Genomic DNA, 21,654 nt, shown 5'->3' with positions numbered 1-21,654 from the left:
TCTTGCAGGAGTAAGGTGGTATCTCATTGTGGTTTTAATTTGTATTTTACTGACAATTAGTGATGTTGAGCATTTTTACACGTTTGTTGACTGTATATCTTCTTTTGAGAATTGTGTATTCAAGTCCTTTGCCCAGTTTTTGATGGGATTTTTTTTTTGCTTATTTGTTTGAGTTCCTTGTAGATTATGAATATTAGTCCTCTGTCAGATACATAGTTTGCAAATATTTTCTCCCACTCTGTGGGTTGTCTGTTTACTTGGCTGATTATTTCTTTTGCTGTGCAGAAGCTTTTTAGTTAATTAGGTCCCATCTATTTATCTTTGTTTTTGTTGCATTTGCTTTTGGGGTCTTAGCCATGAATTCTTTGCCTAAGCCAATGTCTAGAAGTGGTTTTCCAATGTTATCTTCTAGAATTTTTATGGCTTCAGGTCTTAGTTCCATGTTGAGTTGATTTTTGTATAGGCTGAGAAATCAGTTTCATTCTTCTACATGTGGCTTGCCAGTTTTCCCAGCCCATTTACTGAATAGGGTGTCTTTTCCCTGATTTATATTTTTGCGTGCTTTGTCGAAGATCAGTTGGCTGTAAATATTTGCCTTTGTTTCTGGGTTGTCTATTCTGTTCCATTTGTCTACATGCCTATTTTTATACCAGTACCATGCTGTTTTGATAACTATAGCCTTCTAATATAATTTGAAGTTGGGTAATATGGTGCCCCCAGATTTGTTCTTTTTGCTTAGGATTGCTTTGGCTATGCAGGTTGTTTTTTGGTTTCATATGAATTTTAGGATTGTTTTTTCTAAATCTATGAAGAATGATGATGGTATTTTGATGGAAATTGCATTGAATCTGTAGACTGATTTGGGCAGAGTAGTCATTTTCACAATATTGATTCTTCCCATTCATGAGTTTCCATTTGTTCATGTTATATATGCTTTCTTTCAGCAGTATTTTGTAGTTTTCTTTGTAGAGATCTTTCACCACCTTGGTTAGTTATATTCCAAAGTCTGTCTGTCTGTCTGTCTGTCTTTCTTTCTTTCTTTCTTTCTTTCTTTCTTTCTTTCTTTCTTTCTTTTTCTTTCTTTCCTTCTTTCTTTTTCTTCCTTCCTTCCTTCCTTCCTTTCTTTCTTTTTTTTTTGCAGCTATTGTCAAAGGGGTTGAGTTATTGATTTGATTCTCAGCTTGATCGTTGTTGGAGTATATCAGAGCTACTGATTTGCGTACATTGATTTTGTATCCTGAGAGTTTACTGAATTCCTTTATCAGATTTAAGAGCTTCCTGGATGAGTCTTTAGGGTTTTCTAGATGTACGATTATATCATCAGCAAACAGTGACAATTTGACTTCCTCGTTTCCAATTTGGATGCCTTATATTTCTTTCTCTTGTTGATTGCTCTGGCCAGGACTTCCAGTACTATGTTGATTAGAAGTGAGGAAAGTGGGCACTCTTGCCTTATTCCAGTTCTCAGGGGGAATGCTTTCAACTCTTCCCCATTCAGTGTAATGTTGGCTGTAGGTTTGTCATATATGGCTTTTATTTCTTTAAGTTCATTTTATGCCTATTTTCTTGAGGGTTTTTTTAATCATAAAGGGATGCTGGATTTTATCAAAGATTTTTCTGCACCTATTGAGATGATCGTATGGTTTTGTTTCTAATTCTGTTTATGTAATATATCACATTTATTGACTTTGTGTATGTTAAACTATCCCTGTATTCCTAATATAAAACCTGTTTGATCATGACGTCTTATCTTTTTGATACGCTCTTGGATTTGATTAGCTAGCATTTTGCTGAGGATTTTTGCATCTACGTTCATCAGAGCTATTGGTCTGGTAGTTTTCTTGTTATGCCCTTTCCTGGTTTTGGTATTAGGGTGATACTGGCTTCATGGAACAATTTAGAGAGAATTCCCTCTTTCACTATCTTTTGCAATAGTTTCAGTGGGATTGGTACCAATTCTTCTTTGACTGTCTGATAGAATTCAGCTATGAATCCATCTGGTCCTGGACTTTTTTTGTTGGCAATTTTTTTTAGCTACTGATTCAATCTTGCTGCTTGCTGTTGGTCTGTTCAGGGTTTCTGTTTCTTCCTGATTTAATTTAGGAGGGTTTTATATTTCCAGGAATTTATCTGTCTCCTCTAGATTTCCTAGTTTGTGCACCTAAAAGTGTTCATAGTAGCCTTAGCTAATCTTTTGTATTTCTGCAGTATTGGCTGTAGTTTCATTTCTCATTGAGAAATGAGATCTTATTTGGATCTTCTCTCTTCTTTTTTTGGTTAATCTCACTAATGGTCTATCAATTTTATCTTTTCAAATAACATGCTTTTTGTTTCATTTATCTTTTGTATTTTTTTGTTTCGATTTTATTTAGTTCTCTGATCTTTGTTATTTCTTTTGTTGTGCTGGGTTTGGGTTTAGTTTCTTTTGAGAAATGTCTATTCATATTTTTGCCCACTTTTTAATGGGATTATTTGTTTTTTACTGTTGAATTGTTTGAGTTCCTTTTATATTCTGGATATTAGCCTTTTGTCAGATGAATAGTTTGCAAATATTTTCTCCCATTCAACAGATTGTCTCTTCACTCTGCTGAATATTTCCTTTGCTGTGCAGAAGCTTTTTAGTTTAATGTAGTTCTATTTATCTGTTTTTGTTTTTGTTTTCTGTGCATTTGAGGTCATAAGCATAAAATCTTTGCCTAGACCAATGTCCTGAAGCATTTTCCTTATGTTATCTTGTAGCAGTTTATAATTTAAGTCTTACATTTAAATCTTTAATCCATCTTGAGTTGATTTTTATACATGGTGAGAGATAGGGTCCAGTTCCATTCTTTGGCATATGGATATCCCACCACAATTTATTGAACAGGATGTTTTTGCTTCAGTGTAGGTTCCTGGCACCTTTGTCAAAAATTAGTTGGCTGTAAATATGTGGATTTATTTCTGGGTTCTCTATTCTGTTCCATTGGTCTTTGTGTCTGTTTTTATACCAGTAACATGCTGTTTTGGTTACTATAGTCTTGTAATATACTTTGAAGTCAGGTATATGATGCCTCCAGCTTTGTTCTTTTTGCTCAGACTGCTTTGGCTGTTCAGGCTCTTTTTGGTATCATACAAATTTTTTTTTCTATTTTTCTATTTTGTTTTTTCTATTTCTATTTTGTTTTTTCTATTATGGTGAAAAACGACATTGGTATTTTAATAGGGATTGCTCTGACTCTGTAGATTGCTTTGGGCAGTATGATCATTTTAATGATATTAATTCTTCCAATCCATGAGCATAGAGATGTCTTTCCATTTGTTTGTGTCCTCTTCAATTTTTTTTCTTTTTTTGAGATGGAGTCTTGTTTGTTGCCCAGGCTGGAGTGCCTTGGCACAATCTCAGCACACTGCAACCTCTGCCTCCTGAGTTCAAGCATTTCTCCTGCCTCAGCCTCCCGAGAAGAGTAGCTGGGACTACAGGCGTGTGCCACCATGCCTGGCTAATGTTTGTATTTTTACTAGAGACGGGGTTTCACCACGTTGGCCAGGTTGGTCTCAAACTCCTGACCTCAGGTGATCCGCCCAATGTCCTGGGATTACAGACGTGAGCCACCGCACCTGGCCTTCTTCAATTTTTTTAATCAGTGTTTTGTAGTTTTCCTTGTAGAGATCTTTCACTTTCTTCGTTAAATTTATTCCCAGGTATTTTATTTTTTATAGGTATTGTAAATGAGATTGTCTTCTTGATTTCTTTCTCAGCTAATTCATTTTTGTTGTATGGAAATGCTACTGATTTTTGTATGTTAATTTTGTATCCTGCAACTTTACTGAACATATTTATCAGACCTAGGAGATTTTTGGTGTACTCTTTAGGATTTTCTAGTATAAAATCGTATCATCGGCAAAGAAGGACAAATTTTTTTTTTTTTTTTGATACAGAGTCTCACTCTGTCACCCAGACTGGAGTTCAGTGGTGTGATCTTGGCCCACTGCAAACTCCGCCTCCCATATTCAAGCAATTCTCCTGCGTCAGCCTCCTGAGTAGCTGGGATTACAGGCATATGCCACCACACCCAGCTAATTTTTGTATTTTTAGCAGAGATGGGGTTTCACTGTGTTGACTGGTCTCGAACTCCTGGCCTCAAATGATCTGCCTGTCTTGGCCTCCCAAGGTGCTGGGATTACAAGCATAAGCCACAGCTCCTGGCCAAGAAGGACAATTTGACATCCTCTTTTCCAGTTTGGATGCCCTTTATGTGCTTCTCTGGCTTAATTGCTCTGGCTATGACTTCCAGCAATATGTTGAATAGGAGTAGTTGAAAAATGTTCATCCTTGTCTTATTCCAGCTCTCAGAGAAAAGACTTTCAGCTTTTTCTTATTCAGTATGATGTTAGCTGTAGGTTTGTCATGTATGGCCTTTTTATGTTGAAGTATATTCCTTCTGTGTCTCATTTGTTGAGAGTTTTGGTCATGAAGGACATTGAATTTCACCAAATGCTTTTTCTATATCTATTGAGATGGTCACATGGTTTTTGTTCTTCATTCTGCTGATGTGATTTATCATATTTACTGATTTGCATATGTTGAACCATCCTTGCATCCCTGGGATAAATCCCACTTGATCGCATTGTTTTTTTGTTTTGTTTTGTTTTTGTTTTCTGAGATGCTGTTGGATTTGATTTGCTAGTATTTTGTTGACAAATCTTGCATCGGTGTTCATCAGGGATATTGGCCTGTAGTTGTCTCTTTGTGTTGTGTCCTTGTCTGGTTTTGGTACCAGGGTAGTGCTGGCACAGAACAAGCTAGGGAGAATTTCTTCCTCTTCAATTTTTTGGAATAATTTGAGGAGAATTGGTGTTAGTTCTTCAATGAAAGTTTGATAGAATTTGGCAGTAAAGGCCAGGTGTGTTGGCACATGCCTGTAATCCCAGCACTTTGGGAGGCTGAGGCAGGTGATCACCCGAGGTCAGGAGTTTGAGACCAGTCTGGCCAACATGGTGAAACCCTGTCTCTACTAAAAATACAAAAAATTAGCTGGGCATGGTGGTGATCACCTGTAGTCCCAGCTACTCATGAGGAGGAGAATCACTTGAGCCTGGGAGGCGGAGGTTGCACTGAGCTGAGATCACACCACTGCACTCCAGCCTGGGTGACAGACTCTGTCTCAAACAAACAAACAAAAACAATAACAACAACAACAACAAAGAATTCGACAGTAAAGTCATCCAGTCCTGGACTTTGTCAGGAGACTTACTAATTCAATCTCATTACTCATTATTAGTCTGTTTAGGTTTTTTGGGGGTTTTTTCCTGATTCAATCTTGCTAGGTTGCATGAGTCCAGGAATTTATCCATTTCCTCTAGGTTTTTCAGCTTGTTAGTGTATTGTTCATAATTGTCTCTGATGATCTTTTATATTTCCGTGATATCAGTTGTTAATGTCTCCTTTTTCATTTCTGATTTTATTTATTTGGGTCATCTCTCTTTTTTATGGTTAGTCTAGCAAGTCATTTATTGATTTTGTTTATCTTTTCAAAACAACTAGTTTTTCATTTTGTTGATCCTTTGTATCTTTTTTTAGTCTCTATTTCATTTTATTCTGCTCCGATCTTTATTAATTCTTTCCTTCCACTAATTTTGGATTTTTTTTCTTGCTTTTCTAGTTACTTGAGGTGCATGATTAGATTGTTTATTTGAATTTATCTTTTTATGTAGGTGTTTATTTCTATGAACCTCCCTTTTAGCACTGCTTTTTCATAGATTTGGATATGTTGTTTCAATTTTCATTTGTTTCAAGGAATTTTTTTATTTCCTCAATTTCTTCCTTGGTGCAATGATTATCCAGTAGCAGCATGTTGTTTAATTTTCATGCATTTGTACAGTTTCCAAAGTGCCTTTTGTTATTGATTTCTGGTCTTATTCTATTGTAGTCTAAGAAGATATCTGATATAATTTTGATTTTAGAACAATTTTTGAGACTTGCCTTTTGTCCTGTGATCTTGATTGGGTAGTACACTTTGGCTTTGATTCTGAGTGTGTGCAGTAGTGTAGTCTCTGTGTAATTTCTTTGGCAATAAACAACATCAGTGGTGTCTATGATTTCCTTGATGGCTTAGGGTGCATTTGTTAGTGGAGGCTGTGTTGAAGTTTCTCTGGGGACTGGGACACCAGGTGGGCCCAGTATTTAGGCTCCAGTGGTGGCAGCAGTGGGCTGACTATGTCTGTCCTTGGGACCCAGTGTGGAGTATGCTGGCACCAGTGTTAGCAAGTCCAGGTGGGCCAATTATTAAGCTTCTAGGTGGCTTTCGTGAGTGCCAGATATAGCAACAGTAGGCCAGGCAGGTGTGTGGGTTCTTGGACCCCTCGGCAGGCAGTATGGCATAGGCAATGGCAGTAGCAGTGATGGGACAACCCTTTGCTCCCATGCAGTCCATGCTGATGTTGGAAGTAGTTGTGATGGGCTGGGAGGGCCAGTCCCCAGGCCTATAGGTAGCACATGTGGGTGGGTGCCAGCTGTGGTTGTAGCAGCAGGTTGGGTGGGCCCAACCTTAGACTTTGGAAGGATTGCTCAGGTGTGTATGGTGGTAGACTGGGTTGTGTAATCCCCACTTTACAGTTTTGCCTTTTCTAGAATGTCATGCAATTGGAATCATATAGGCTGTGGCCTTCTTAGACTGGCTTCTTTCACTTGGCAATATGTTTTTAAGGTTCCTTTGTGTCTTTGCATGATAGCTCATTTCTTTTTGCTGCTGAATAATATTCTTTTGTACAGATGTACCCCAGTTTATTCATTTTTGGCTATTATGAATAAAGCTGCTATTAGCATTCATATGCGATTTTGTGTAGGAGTGAGTTTTCAACTCATTTGGATAAATATCTAGAAGCATGACTTCTGAATCATTATTATTGGACTTTCTGTTGCAAACCCCTTTTCCTTATTCACCTTCCTTTTTGCCTTTCTCCCTCAGATAGAATGACTTAAGAAAAATAAAAATAGTGCATATTCATAATTTTTTAAAATTAAAGCAACACAAAAAGTGCAAAGAAGAAAGTATGAAAAAATCAAAAATCTATGGCCTGGAAAAAACATATTAATATTTGATAGGTGTCATTCCAGACATCCCCTTATACATATATATATGCAGATGGAAGGTGGAATTGCTCCCATCCCCTGCCCCCACCCACCCACACACACACCAGGAACTCTCCATATCTCTTACCTTACATTATTTTCCTCCATAGCTTTTATAAACCTCTGACCTCCTCTACATTTACTTGCCTTTTTCTTGCCATTAGAATATCATCTTCATAAAGGGAGGGATTTTGTTTGGTTTAACTGCTATATCCCCAGTGCCTGGATAGTGCACCTAGACGCATACTAGGTGCTCAATAAGTGATTTATGAATAAACGAATACCTACATAGGAATATCAGATCAAAAAATAAACCATATTATTAATATATATTTTAAAATAAAATTTTATTTTTATTTGAATTCAATTAAATATTTTTTTAAATATTAAATATTTCCTCACCATAAGAAATATTTTTTCCCAAAAGACATTCCACTCAAGTTAATTTTTAAAACTATGAAAACCGCCAGGCACGGTGGCTCACGCCTGTAATCCCAGCACTTTGGGAGGCCGAGGTGGGTGGATCACGAGGTCAGGATATCGAGACCATCCTGGCTAACACGGTGAAACCCCGTCTCTACTAAAAGTACAAAAAATTAGCTGGGCGTGGTGGCGGGCACCTGTAGTCCCAGTTACTCAGGAGGCTGAGGCAGGAGAATGGGGTGAACCCAGGAGGCGGAGCGTGCAGTGAGCCGAGATCATGCCACTGCACTCTAGCCTGGGCGACAGAGCGAGACTCCGTCTCCAAAAAAAAAAAAAAGAAAACCATTAAGAGGTGATGAGATACAGAAACCACATATTTCACTTTTAGTCAGTTATCTGTTCACTCCATGCTATGAAATATGAGGAGAAATTAACGTTCTTAAATTTGCTTCCACTTCTCATTCTCATCCCCACCTGCCAATTTTCATCATTTATATTTTGTTAGTTACATTATCCTTGTTGTATCATGGCAATTCCACACGGTTCTTTAATTTTGTGTATAAGTAGATTCAGTGCTCTTCACCACTTCTTTCACCATTGCTTCTCCATTCCTGAGGTTTCAAATTTTGATTCATTCTGAATTGTCTAGATTTCATCAAGTAGTTTTTCAAGAAGCTCTCAATGATGCTGTAATCTTTGAGAACGTTCATGCTTAAGAATATCTGGTACTGTAAAGGACACCCTTACTTGCTATAAAGTTCTTGGTTTATTTTTCTTTCTCTCAACTATTTGTAGACATTGCTCTATCAAAACGGGAGAAGTATTAGGCCAACCTGCAGTTTTTGTTTACAGTTAAGAGTGATGTTGAAGCTATTTTACAACCAAGACAGTATGAGCAATAACTAATCAGAAAAGATTAGGATCGAGTAACTTACTAGCCCTACTGATGCATACCCACTGAATATAAGCTCTGCTTGTAGTGAAAAGTCAAAGAGAACAGAAGGATTTAATGTGAAGAATGGAAATCCTCCATTTCTTAAACGTTTCTCTTCGGTTATGTTCCAATTGTAATTTAGTGTGGAATGAATGGCGTGTTGCATGCTGTCTTCTCTTCAGGAGTAGTTGTAAAGCTAGATAACACACACAAGTGTAGAGAATAAACAGGCCTCTAATTTGCTGTAGTCCCCAGGGTTGGCTAAAGCACAGCTGCCCCTGGATCAACATGGAGAAACCTGCATTCCAAGGTCCAAATCTTGTCCCTAGGACTTAGCTTCTTCACCTGGGACATTCAGATGATACTAATTGAGGAAACCAAGATACAGGAATTTAGTACCCATCTATTCCTTCCAATACAAAACATCGGAGAATTCTGGCTCTTGCAAACTGTTGTTGATATTTTATACCCAGATGTTATCATTACCTTTGAAGCCTCTTATGCCTCCTCCCTGACTCCACTCTGCTCTGTTTCCACCTGGAGCAACCACTGACCCAAAATTTGCATTTGTCATTTTTTTTCTTTTTGTTACCATTTTACCACATCAATTTGTATCCCTAAACAATAAAGTGTCTAGGTTTGAAAGCTGCTAAATCCCCATGAGTGAGATCACGCTATATTTATACTTCAGCAACTTGCTTTCTTCACTCAATATGGTTCCTGACATTCATCCATATGGATGTGTGTAGCAGTAGTTTATTCATTTTCATTGCTGCATAGTATACCATTGTGTGAATTATCACAATTTATTCATTCTGCTGTTGATGGGCATTTACGTTATTTCCCATATTTCTTCACTATTACAAACAATGTTACTGTGAACATTCTTATGGTGTGTCCCTTGGGGCACATGTGTAAGAAATTCTCTAGAATATATACCTAGGAGTGGAATTGCTGAATCATGTACTATGTACATCTTTAATTATATTACATAATGCCAAATTGTTTTTTAAAAATGGTTATACCAATTTACACTTTCCTTATAGGGCTTGAGTTCTGGCTCAATATTCTCATCCACTCTTGTTATGGTCATGGATCATACAATCTGGTGGTATATCCACCTTATTTCCTCATTTTACTTTTTATTATTTTTCTAACTTTTTCTAACTTTACTCAGACACTTAATTTTCATCCCTTTTTTAATAAATGCATTTAATTTTTGATATTTTTGAGAGGCGATTTTGTATACTTTCATATGTAGTGCTGTCATTGTTCGTGTCTAAGTAGTCTATAATTCCAGTTTTGAATTCTATTTCTGGCTAGATAAATTAAAAAACCATTCTACTATAAACACGTAGAAATGCTATATAAATTATAACAGGCTTTTAAATGCATAGATAAGCTCACCGCAAATTAAAAGAAATCACAGAAACAAAAATTAAGAAAAACCTGTAAAACAAAATTTAAGTAGGAGCTCACATGATGGCTTCCATGCATTCTTAGATTTTAGAAATACAGGTCCCCAGCATGATAAATTTAAAAAGCAAATGAACTGCAGGACACTAGAAAGAAAATATTCTAAAAGTAACAGAGGATAACAAATATATTATCTATTTAAAAAACGGAGATAGGCCTGGCGCAGTGGCTCACGCCTGTAATCCCAGCACTTTGGGAGGCCGAGGTGGGCGGATCACGAGGTCAGGAGATCGAGACCATCCTGGCTTACATGGTGAAAACCTGTCTCTGCTAAAAAATACAAAAAATTAGCTGGGCGTGGTGGCGGGTGACTGTAGTCCAAGCTACTCGGGAGGCTGAGGCAGGGGAATGGCGTGAGCCCAGGAACCGGAGCTTGCAGTGAGCCGAGATCGTGCCACTGCACTCCAGCCTGGGTGACAGGGCAAGACTCTGTCTCAAAAAAAAAAAAAAAAAAAAAAAAAAGGGAGATAGACTGAAAGCCAAAACAGTAACAAGTGAGAAGAGGGTAGAATAATTTCTTTACAGAACTTCAATACACTGTCTGTCAATATTCTATTCCCAGCTAATTCTATTAGCTAATTCTATTCCCAGTTATTATATAAGATTGAAAGTTCACCACAAAGATACCTTCATGGAAGGAATTCCTAAAGGAAATTAATTAGCACAGAAACTAAGCATACCTGGCAAAATTTCAAAAAGACCACTAAAACAAGTGGAAATAGACTACATAAGAAATTAAAAGTACAAAATGTCAAAAAAAATCCAAATAACGTATATTAAATTGACAAAACTCCTCAGTTATAAGAAAAATTATGTTTTTTTGGTAAGAGTGCACCCAGAACATGAAGTAATAAAAGGGTGATGAGGTCAAAGAGATGAGCTGGGGCTGTCTCATAAAGAAACTTGTGCACCTTAATAAGAAATCCGAGACTTATTGTGTGGTGGGAAGCCACTGAGGAGCTTGAGCAAGGGAGTGACATGAACTGATTTTTGTTTTAAAAAGGTCATTCTGGTGGTTAAATGAACTGTTTTGAGTCAAGAAAGAAGCAAGGAGATGTGTTAGAAAATTCCATTGACTTTTTTTTGGAAAGTGACACGTTAAAGTCTTTTTCTGTTACCATAGATTTATCACCTCTCCTAATCTTCCTGAAGTTTTTGCTTTATGTATTTTGATACAGTGTTGTAAGGGGCATAAGTAGAAGTTAACATCTTGTTGGTGAATTGAAACTTTTTAAAAGAGACATTTTCTTTTCTTTTCATTTTTCAGAGATGGGGTCTTGCTGTGTTGCCCAGGCTGGACTTGAACTCCTGGGCTCAAGTGATCCTCCTACCTCAGCCTCCCAAGTAGCCAGGACTTCAGGCATGCACCACCATGCCTGTGCATTGACATTTTTAAAAGTCCATCTAAAGCATCCTCCTTTGACCCATTTACTATTTTTTATTTTAAAATTTCATTGCATGCTTTTATTTTTATTATCATTTGCTAACTGGTAAATGAATTCATATCTTCATTTTTATACTTTCTGTGTCATTTTTTACTGGGTATGTCTTTTGTAAATATCATGCAGCAAATTTTATTTAGTCAACAAATATTTAAAGAGCACTCACTGTGTTATCAATCACATTTTAAGCATTAGGAAGACAAATGGAGGAAGTTATGAAGCTCACAGTCGAAAAAGTTCACATTTAATTGCTTCTCAGCCTTTCAGTTAGGAGCTACTGTAAAAAGTTCATGCTTCCTATGTTTTGCTTTTTAAATTATGGGAACTTCTATGGCTATTCCTCAAAACGTAATGTTAGGAAAGTACAAGGAAACAGTCATTAGCCATCTTGTCTGATATTAGAAAAATAAAAAAATCTCTATCAATTAGAAAGCTCTGCTCAGGGTTTTGGTGTTAACTTTGTGGTTAGTAATCTCACTGCCTATACAGTATTTTTCACAAGCCAGGGTAATGACTATTAGTGAGAGTTTTAAACTCGGTGAGTGAGGGGGCATGGGTGTCACCTGCACCTCACATATTCTACTCTCTGAACCACCATGGCCTATTTCTTAGAGGTCATTTGGGTATGGCTGAACGAAAATATGTTAGAGCTGAAAGCACCTCAAAAATCAAGCCATAGGTGAGTTCCTTCTTGTTCAGTCTCTAAAAATTGTCTTTTTGGTTCTGAATATCCCACGAAGTGAGATTTTTAATGACAAGGTAAAGCATTAGAAACACATTTTGCAATACCAAAGACGAAAGAAAAGTGGCTTGAAATGCGGAGCTGCTCTGAGTCTGTCAGATCCTCTCTTCTAACTCGTGTTGCTTTCTCAGTTCCCTCCTCTTCCTTCCCCTCTGTACACCACACACAAAGAGAATAAAAGAGATGACCTCAACCTGAGACCTGAGAAGAATGTGTAGCCACTTTGTGTTAATTCTGAAGGAGTTCTCAGTTGAGGGATCAATATTCATGCCATTTTGCCACACGTGGGTAGCAGTCAATTCATCAATCACTCCACAGTTATTTCCCCAATTCCCCAACGCACACCCTCAAAATCTGTCTCCCTTTAAGATAATACCATGATGTCAATATCACAACACTCATATTTCAAAAGCTTAGAGAACTCTGTGTTGTGCTGTTTAAGACAAAATGTGAATTAGTTGTCAAGACTTTGATGCATAATATGGGATCATTAACAGAAGGTGGATGGTGTGCATCACAATTTGTGCATATCACACTAAATTGAAATCCAGTATGATCAACGGAAGACTCCAACCACCTGAAATTTCATTCATGAGTCATTTTGTGCATATCCCTCCAAGCCTTTATTTTATCCTAGATTGATCTTCCTCTTGATTAAATCTTCCTTAACAATTTAGTACTCGAGTCCATGACGATTCATCCTTTCCCTGATTTTTTATTTTTGTAAGGTTTATGCCAGAGCATGGGGCTTCTTTGTGCAATAATCACTTTGTGGGTGATGAAACATCATTTTTATTCCAGTGACAGCTTGGATTTCTTAAAAGTAGGGCTCATATGATTTACTTTGGGGTACAATGGCTATCTACTCCACAGATATTTGTTGACTGAATATTGATTACATCATATGGATGTTAACATCAGGATAGTATTGACTGGCAAAGGCATAAAGTGAAGAGTGCTTAGATAAAATTCTTATGTTGAAAGAGTTTGCTACCTAGAATGGAGACAAAGTGCAAATGAATATTTATGATGTAGTGTGGTAAGCACCGTGGTAGAGGCATATGCAATCATAATTCACAGTTAGAAACACGTGGGTTGGTTTATAAAAGCATAGTTCAGGACTCTCTGAAGAGGAGTAGAGGAAAAAGAGTATCTGGTACAGCAAGAGCAAGAACACGACAACATGAGATTTCCTATCTCACAAACGAGCGAGGCACTTTAAGCGAAGACCTTGAATGCCATGCTAAGCAGTTTGGACTTAATAGGGAACCATCAAAGGTTTCAATATGTTTTTATTGAAAAATATCCAGAGCTGATTTTCTCTCTAGGAAGACCCACTCCTTGTCTGCTGTAGGCAAAAGAATATTGGATAATTCTGACACTGGGTTTTTTTTTTTTTCTTTTCTTTTTCTCATTCCAACCTCTGTTCTCCCTCTCATCAAATCATCCAGAGACTGGATGGATTTTATTTTCCCTAACACAAAAGTTAGCCTCCAGAAGGCAGAGGCTGCAGTGACCTATGATCATGCCACTGTACTCCAGCCTGGATGACAGAGCCAGAATGTCAAACAAACAAACAAACAAGATTAGCTGTAATATACTGAGGTGAGGGGAAACTATTTCATGTGATGAAAAGTCAAGTCCAAGACCCATGTCATCCTGGGTACTTACAGAAGAAGCCCACCCAATCTGTCCAGGAGCTGACATGGAAACCCCAGCATGTGAAACTGCTGGCCTGACAGCTGTAACAGAAGCTTGCAGAGAAGCTGCCAACCCAGAGGGCAGTCTGTGGCCAGGAAAAAAAAAAATGAGATTTCTACAGCCTCTAGTGTGACAACTAACCGTACCACTGAGGAAGTGGGTGGGGAGATACAGATGCTCGTAGAGAAAGACGACATGAAGGTGTTCAAAGTCAGCTGTTGATTTACACTATCTATTGCTTAATTGGCTAGGAGCATCATGGTGGTTGTCAAGCAAAATTTGGGCAGATAATCACCTAAAAAGTAGGATAATTGTGTCTTTCAACTAAGTTTTTAGAAAATGTTTATTTGTCCCCATTTCATGGAGATGAAGACCTGTAAGAAAGCCATCTACACTGTTCTAAACCCATTGTGATTTGGAAACTTTCCAAAGAGATGCTTAATCAAAACTGAGACAGCTCACAAGACTTTTTACCTTAAATAAGCCTCTAACATATTTTAATATAAATTTTGTTAAAGTAGGTTTAATAAGCAAAAGCGTAAAAATGGGAGCAAAAATAAATAGATCTGCTGGAAAACAAGTTTGTCAATATAATCCAAATCAGTTCAAAATTAATTTATGTTTAGCTTTAAAACTGTGACTGAAGGGAGTAATGGTCAAGTAGATATCTAAACTTAGTAGATCTCTAAATTTAATTTGTAGGCATTGAACAGCTTCCTTTAATGGGTCCAAACGAATAACTTCAAATGTATCCATTTTTATTTACCAACAAAAAGTTCACGACTCAGGGAAGAAATTGGTTTTTTCATTAAGTCACCAGGCACCCTCTGACCTTTCATTACTGCCTTTCCTAGAGATGACCTGGGGACAAAAGATTTGCTCAACTTAAACCTAACTCTCCTCACACTCCCTTTCGATAATGAGGATCCAGGCCCGGCATGGTGACTTATGTCTGTAATCTCAGCACTTTGGGAGGCTGAGGTGGGAGGATCGCTTGAGGCCAGGAGTTCAAGACCAGACTGGGCAACATGGTGAGACCCTATCTCTACAAAAAATTAGTTGGGCATGGTAGCATGTATACACCTGTAGTACTAGCTACTTGGGTGGCTGAGGTGGTAAGATAAGTTAAGCCCTGGAGTTTGAGGTTACAGCAAGTTATGATTGCACCACTGCACTCCAGCCTGGGTGACAGAGCAAGGCCCTGTCTCAATAATAATAATAATAATAAATAATGAGGATCCAGAGCCAATGGCTCAGTAGATAGTCAATTTCCAGTTGTCTATTATCATATGCTCTGATTGGCTACATTTGTCGAGAACATAGTGATCTCACCTCCAGTGGGCTTTTAAGTGCACAATGAGGTGTAAAGTTACGCAGGTGGCCAAGAGCTGTGTTGATGCCTAAAAAATGAGAATCTTGTAAATGGCTGTGATATCAAGAACCTGACTGTTTTCTGTCATTTAATCTGTGACCTCTGCCTCGGTAGAAAGATACGGGCATGGGAAGATAATCTGTACCGTATCAAACTTTTTAAAAAAACAGCTGCCTTTCACAGCTTACCAGGTTTCCATTATTTATATCTGTCAAGATTTATGTTAGAAATAATTACTATTTCATTGGCTCTCTGTAGCTAAGAAAATCATCAACTCACTAAATCTTTTCCCTCGGGTTCTTATATTTCTATTCCTAACAAATAAGAAGTCTTCCTAGAGGTGGAGACATAGAACTATAGAGACAGAGACTTCTCTGGCAACACTGTGGAGTATAGAATAGCAGTGGTGAAACTGGAGGTGTGGAGACCTGTTTGAACATTATTGTCATAGTCCAAGGAAAAGGAAATTAGGATTCTGATCTAGGAAGTGGCACAGGAATGAAGAATATGTTCTGGAGTTGTGAGAGAATTTGATGAAAGAATTGACATGTAATGAGTAAATGTGAGAAAGTGAAAAATAAGAGACAGCTGAGGGTTTCAGCCTGGGTTATTGACATAGGTAGACACAGATGTTGATGCACAATGGAGATTAGGTTTAGGGAGGGAGGTGGCATAACAAGATGAGTTTGATAAACTCTATGTGATGTACAGTAGGAGGTTATTATAATGGGAAATAACTGGAACTAATGCGTCTACATATTTGCCTGCCTCCTGCATAAGACTGAGCTCTTTGAGTGCATTCATCTTTGCTTTCCAGTGCTTAACACAGAGTCCAGCATATAGCAAGGGCTCGGTGTCTTTTTTTTTTTTTTTTGAGACGGAGTCTCGCTCTGTCACCAGGCTGGAGTGCAGTGGCGCTATCTCAGCTCCCTGCCACCTCCTTCTCCTGGGTCCAAGTGATTCTCCTGCCTCAGCCTCCTGAGTAGCTGGGACTACAAGCACGCACAACCACACCCAGCTAATGTTTGTATTTTTAGTAGAGATGGGGTTTCACCATGTTGGCCAGGATGGTCTCTATCGCTTGACCTTGCAATCTGCCAGCCTCCGCGTCCCAAGGTGCTGGGATTACACGCGTGAGCCACCACGCCTGGCCTCAGTGTCTTTTTTAATAAATGAGAAGTTGAGTTAACATTGAAAATATTAATATTGCCTTATTGCAATGAATATTCCTAACTAAATGGATCAAATGTCATGTCATTATTGCAAATTCAGTTTAGATAGAGTTCATAAGAGCAATTTAGATTTTAGGATTTTCCTTGCTGAAATCAGCTGTTTCTAAGGATAGAAGGAATTGGTTTTGCAAAGAAGTGTACAGATGGTCTCCAACTTAAGATGGTTTGGCTCACAATTTTTCACTTTATGATGGTGCAAAAGCAATACACACCCAGTAGGAACCATACTTCAAATTTTGAATTTTGATCTTTTCCGGGGCTAGCAATAATAACACAGTACAATACTCTCATGATGCTGGTCAGTGGCAGCGAGCCCCTGCTCCCAGCCAGCTAAGCAATCATGAGGATGAACAATCAATACTCTACAGTGTACTGTATTCAATACATTATGTGAGATATTCAACACTTTATTACGTAATAGGTTTTGTGTTAGACGATTTTGCCCAATTCTAGGCTAATCTAAGTGTTTTGAGCATGTTTAAGGTACAGTGTTCAGTAAGTTAGGTGTATTAAACACATTTTCAATTTAGAATATTTTCAACTGGTGATAGGTTTATTGGGACATAGCCCCCTCGTGAGTGGAGAAGCATCTGTATTTCGAGAATATGGTACATGTGAGAGAAGGTCAGGCTGGATGGGACCAGAAGAAGGAAGGGTGGAGAAAACCTTTCAGTAGAAGGAGGGAGACACTAAACCTCTGGAAGCTGAGAGAAAATGTACCCACTCTGGAGAGGAGAAAGGACTGAAGTGAAAGAGTCCAAGACACACCTAGAACTAGCCTTCACCTAGGGACGGGGGGAGGTGGTCTTTCTGAACCATCCCCAACTCCCCAGGAGCCAAGTCAGGAGCTCTGACACTCTGGACTCCAGGAATACAGAAGATCTTGAAGTTCCTCAAACAAAACACAGTACAATGACAAAGTGGTCAAGATTCACTTAGAAATTGCATAGGAGAGCCATTTCTTTTCACTGCACACCCTGTTTCATGAGAAGGTTATACAGTCAAACTGAAAGAGGTGTAGACTGAGGTCAAATATTATGTCATATTTTAATACAAGGCACTTAGAGCAAAGTGCATCACTTTTGTGCATCACTTTTTAAAGATGCTTTTATTGATGCAAAACAAGCATATGGTAAAACACACAAAGTTTAATTGTATAGCTCAATGAATTTTTTTTATATACATCCATATAACTACCACCAGTTCCAGATGTGGAAGTCTCTCCCATGCTTTTCCTAGTCAACACCAGTCACAAAGGTAACCACTATTCTTACATCACTGTAGATTTGTTTTGGCTATCTTGAACTTCATATGGGTGAAATTTCACAGAATAATTTTCTGGAGTTAGACTTTTTTCACTCTATGTTATGAGATTTCTCCATGCTGTTTTATGTGTATTTTTCTTTGTTTTGTTTTGTTTTTAATTACAGCTTAGTATTCCATTGTATAACTATAGTACAATTTATTTATTCATTCTTCTGTGGGTGGATACTTAGACTATTTCCAGTTTTTGCTTATTATGAATGAAACTCAGGAACATTTTTGTTTGTAACTTTTAGTAGTAGGCATAAGCACTCATTTCTTTTGAGCATATTCCCAGAGGTACAATGGCTGGGTAACAGGGCATTAAGATGTGTGGATTTAGGAGATGCTGCCACACAACTTTCCATTCGTTGTGGTAATTAACACTGTCACAGAAGTATATGAGAGTTCAGTTGTTCTACTTCCTAGTCAACACATGTTATTGCAAGTCTTTTATTTTTAATTTTATGAATTCAGGGTGTGTCTAGTAGTAAATCGTTGTAAGTTTAATTTCCATTATCCTGATGATTAATAATGTTGAGAATTTTATGCTTAATGGCCATTTTGATATCCTCTTTATTTTTTTTAAATTTTTGTAGGTACATAGGTGGTGTATATATTTGTGGGGTACATGAGATGTTTTGATACAGGCATGCAATGTGAAATAAGCACATCATGGAGAATAAGGTATTTTTATCCTCTCAAGCACTTCCCCTTTGAGTTACAAACAAAAAATATGTAATGCTTTACAAATTTGTGTGTCATTCTTGATCAGGGGCCATGCTAATCTACTCTGTATCATTCCAATTTTCGTATATGTGCTGCTTAAGCAAGCACTAATATCCTCTTTTCTTACTATTATTATACTTTAAGTTCTAGGGTACGTGTGCACAATGTGCAGGTTTGTTACATACGTATACATGTGCCATGTTGGTGTGCTGCACCCATTAACTCATCATTTACATTAGGTATATCTCCTAATGTTTTCCCTCCCCCCTCCCCCAGCTCCACAACAGGCCCCGGTGTGTGATGTTCCCTTTCCTGTGTCCAAGTGTTCTCATTGTTCAATTCCCACCTATGAGTGAGAACATGCGGTGTTTGGTTTTTTGTCCTTGCAATAGTTTGCTGAGAATGATGGTTTCCAGCTTCATCCATGTCCCTACAAAGGACATGAACTCATCCTTTTTTATGGCTGCATAGTATCCCATGGTGTATATGTGCCACATTTTCTTAATCCAGTCTATCATTGATGGACATTTGGGTTGGTTCCAAGTCTTTGCTATTGTGAATAGTGCTGCAATAAACATACGTGTGCATGTGTCTTTATAGCAGCATGATTTATAATCCTTTGGGTATATACCTAGTAATGGGATGGCTGGGTCAAATGGTATTTCTAGCTCTAGATCCTTGAGGAATCGCCACACTGTCTTCCACAATGGCTGAACTAGTTTACAGTCCCACCAACAGTGTAAAAGTGTTCCTATTTCTCCACATCGTCTCCAGCACCTATTGTTTCCTGACTTTTTAATCATGGCCATTCTAACTGGTGTGAGATGGTATCTCATTGTGGTTTTGATTTGCATTTCTCTCATCAGTGATAATGAGCATTTTTTCATGTGTCTGTTGGCTGCATAAATGTCTTCTTTTGAGAAGTGTCTGTTAATATCCTTCGCCCACTTTTTGATGGGGTCGTTTGTTTTTTTCTTGTAAGTTTCTTTGAGTTCTTTATTGATTCTGGATATTAGCCCTTTGTCAGATGAGTAGATTGCAAAAATTTTCTCCCATTCTGTAGGTTGCCTGTTCACTCTGATAGTAGTGTCTTTTGCTGTGCAGAAGCTCTTGAGTTTAATTAGATCCCATTTGTCAATTTTGGCTTTTGTTGCCATTGCTTTTGGTGTTTTAGACATGAAGTCCTTGCCCATGCCTATGTCCTGAATGGTATTGCCTAGGTTTTCTTCTAGGGTTTTTATGGTTTTAGGTCTAACATTTAAGTAATCCATCTTGAATTAATTTTTGTATAAAGTGTAAGGAAGGGATCCAGTTTCAGCTTTCTACATATGGCTAGCCAGTTTTCCCAGCACCATTTGTTAAATAGGGACTCCTTTCCCCATTTCTTGTTTTTGTCAGGTTTGTCAAAGATCAGATGGTTGTAGAAGTGTGGTACCAAAACAGAGATATAGACCAATGGAACAGATCACAGCCCTCAGAAATATCCTCTTTTTTTAAAGTACCTCTTGAATTCTTTTGCCTATTGATTGAATGAGACAAGGTCTTGCTCTGTCACCCATGCTGGAGTGCAGTGGCTCAATCATGGCTCACTGCCGGCTCAACTTCCCAGGCTTAAGTCATCCTCCCACCTCAGCCTTCTTAGTAGCTGGGACCACAGGTGCATGCCACCATACCTGGTTAATTTTTTAATTTTTCTATTTTTATTTTTGTAGAGGCAGGGTCTCCGTATGTTGCCTAGGCTTTTTGACCATTTAAAATTGTTTTGTCTGTCTCTGTTTTATTAATTTTTAATTCTTTACATATTCCAAGTGGGTGTTTGTCAGATATATGTATTGCTAATGTCTTCTACACCATGCCTTACCTTTTCAGTCTCCTCTACATGGTGTCTTTTGATTAACAACAGTTCTTAGTTTTAACTGAGGCTCAATTTTTCAATTTTTTAAAATGTTACCATTCTTTGTGTCTTTTTTTAAAGAAACTTTGCTTGCCTTAGATCATAACATTCTTTTAGGTTTTCTTTTGGGACCTTTAGTGTTTTAATCTTTTACATTTAGGATTATGATCCATTGGATGCCTTTTATATCTGGAATGGGATAGGGGTAAAGTAGGCTTTTTCCATGTGGATACTACACTTGACCTTAGCCAAAAGGCTGAGAAGTTATCTAATTGACCCAGAGCCATTTCTTGAAATGATCATCCCTTCCTCATTGCACTGCAGTGGTGTTTTTGATAGGAATCTGGGGACTTTTACTTATGTGAGTCTCCAGTATGTTAGTCTATTTGTCTCTCCCTGCACCTGTACCACATTATAGGTAACTACGATAGATTTGTAGTCTTGATATGTGACAGTAAAAGTCTAGAAACCTTGTTCTCCTTCAAAATTGTCTCGATTTTTCTTGATCCTTGGAATTTTCATATAAATATTAGTAGTAGCTTGACAATTTCAACAAATAAACCTGCTGGGATTTTCATTGGGATTACACTAAATCTATAGATCATTTTGGGAAAAAAAGACATCTTAATAATTTTGAATCTTCCAATTCATAAACACAAAACATCTCTTCATTTATTCAGGTCTTCAGTTTCTCTTAGCAATGCTTTACAGTGCCCTTAGGTAAGTCTTTCACATCTTATGAATGTGCCATAATTTAACTAATCCTCTGGAAATGGGCATTCCTTTTCCATTTTTACTCCATTCTGTCTTTATAAGCACAATGAAATTAAAAGCCTCACATGTATTTTAAATTATTTTAAAGTGCCACAATTGGTATCTAAAACAATTCGTTCTCCTCTCCTATATTCTTATCGACCAGCAAGAAGTCAAAGGGCAAAGAATGACCCCCAGAGTGTCCCATCCTTCAGTTTTTAAACCACAGAAGAACCACCTCAATCGATTTCCTGTTATTAAAATCTCTAGGGAACAATATTGCATGAACAGACTCGGTAGCCTTTCCAAACCCTTACCAATATGATCAGGAACTTCCTCCTTTTGTCACTTCTGCTGTAAATTAAACACATTTTCCCATTGTTCACTTAGTGAGCAAAAGAATTTATCAATGAATGGAAGAACATTATCTCATCTTTTAAAAAATACTTGTTTATACATTAGAAGACAGAAACTGTATTTGAGGACTATTAATTTCCCAAGTCTATAACTTTTTAACTCTCCTAAAAAGCTAGATAAATATGG

General features: G+C 37.7%; 1 protein-coding gene and 1 non-coding gene across 2 annotated transcripts in view; one reads left to right on the top strand and one right to left on the bottom strand.

Annotated features, from left to right (window-relative positions):
- STAT4 (signal transducer and activator of transcription 4) overlaps positions 1–21,654 on the top strand; it is a 150,092-nt gene that overhangs the window by 35,772 nt on the left and 92,666 nt on the right. The window lies entirely within an intron of this gene.
- Positions 18,466–18,572, bottom strand: LOC115832746. Its single transcript, XR_004028244.1, has one exon. It is a non-coding gene; the product is annotated as a U6 spliceosomal RNA (small nuclear RNA).

This window comes from Nomascus leucogenys, chromosome 22a (genome assembly GCF_006542625.1).
Source record: "Nomascus leucogenys isolate Asia chromosome 22a, Asia_NLE_v1, whole genome shotgun sequence".
Taxonomy (NCBI): Eukaryota; Metazoa; Chordata; class Mammalia; order Primates; family Hylobatidae; genus Nomascus; species Nomascus leucogenys.
This window is presented reverse-complemented; position numbering and strand designations above follow the sequence as displayed.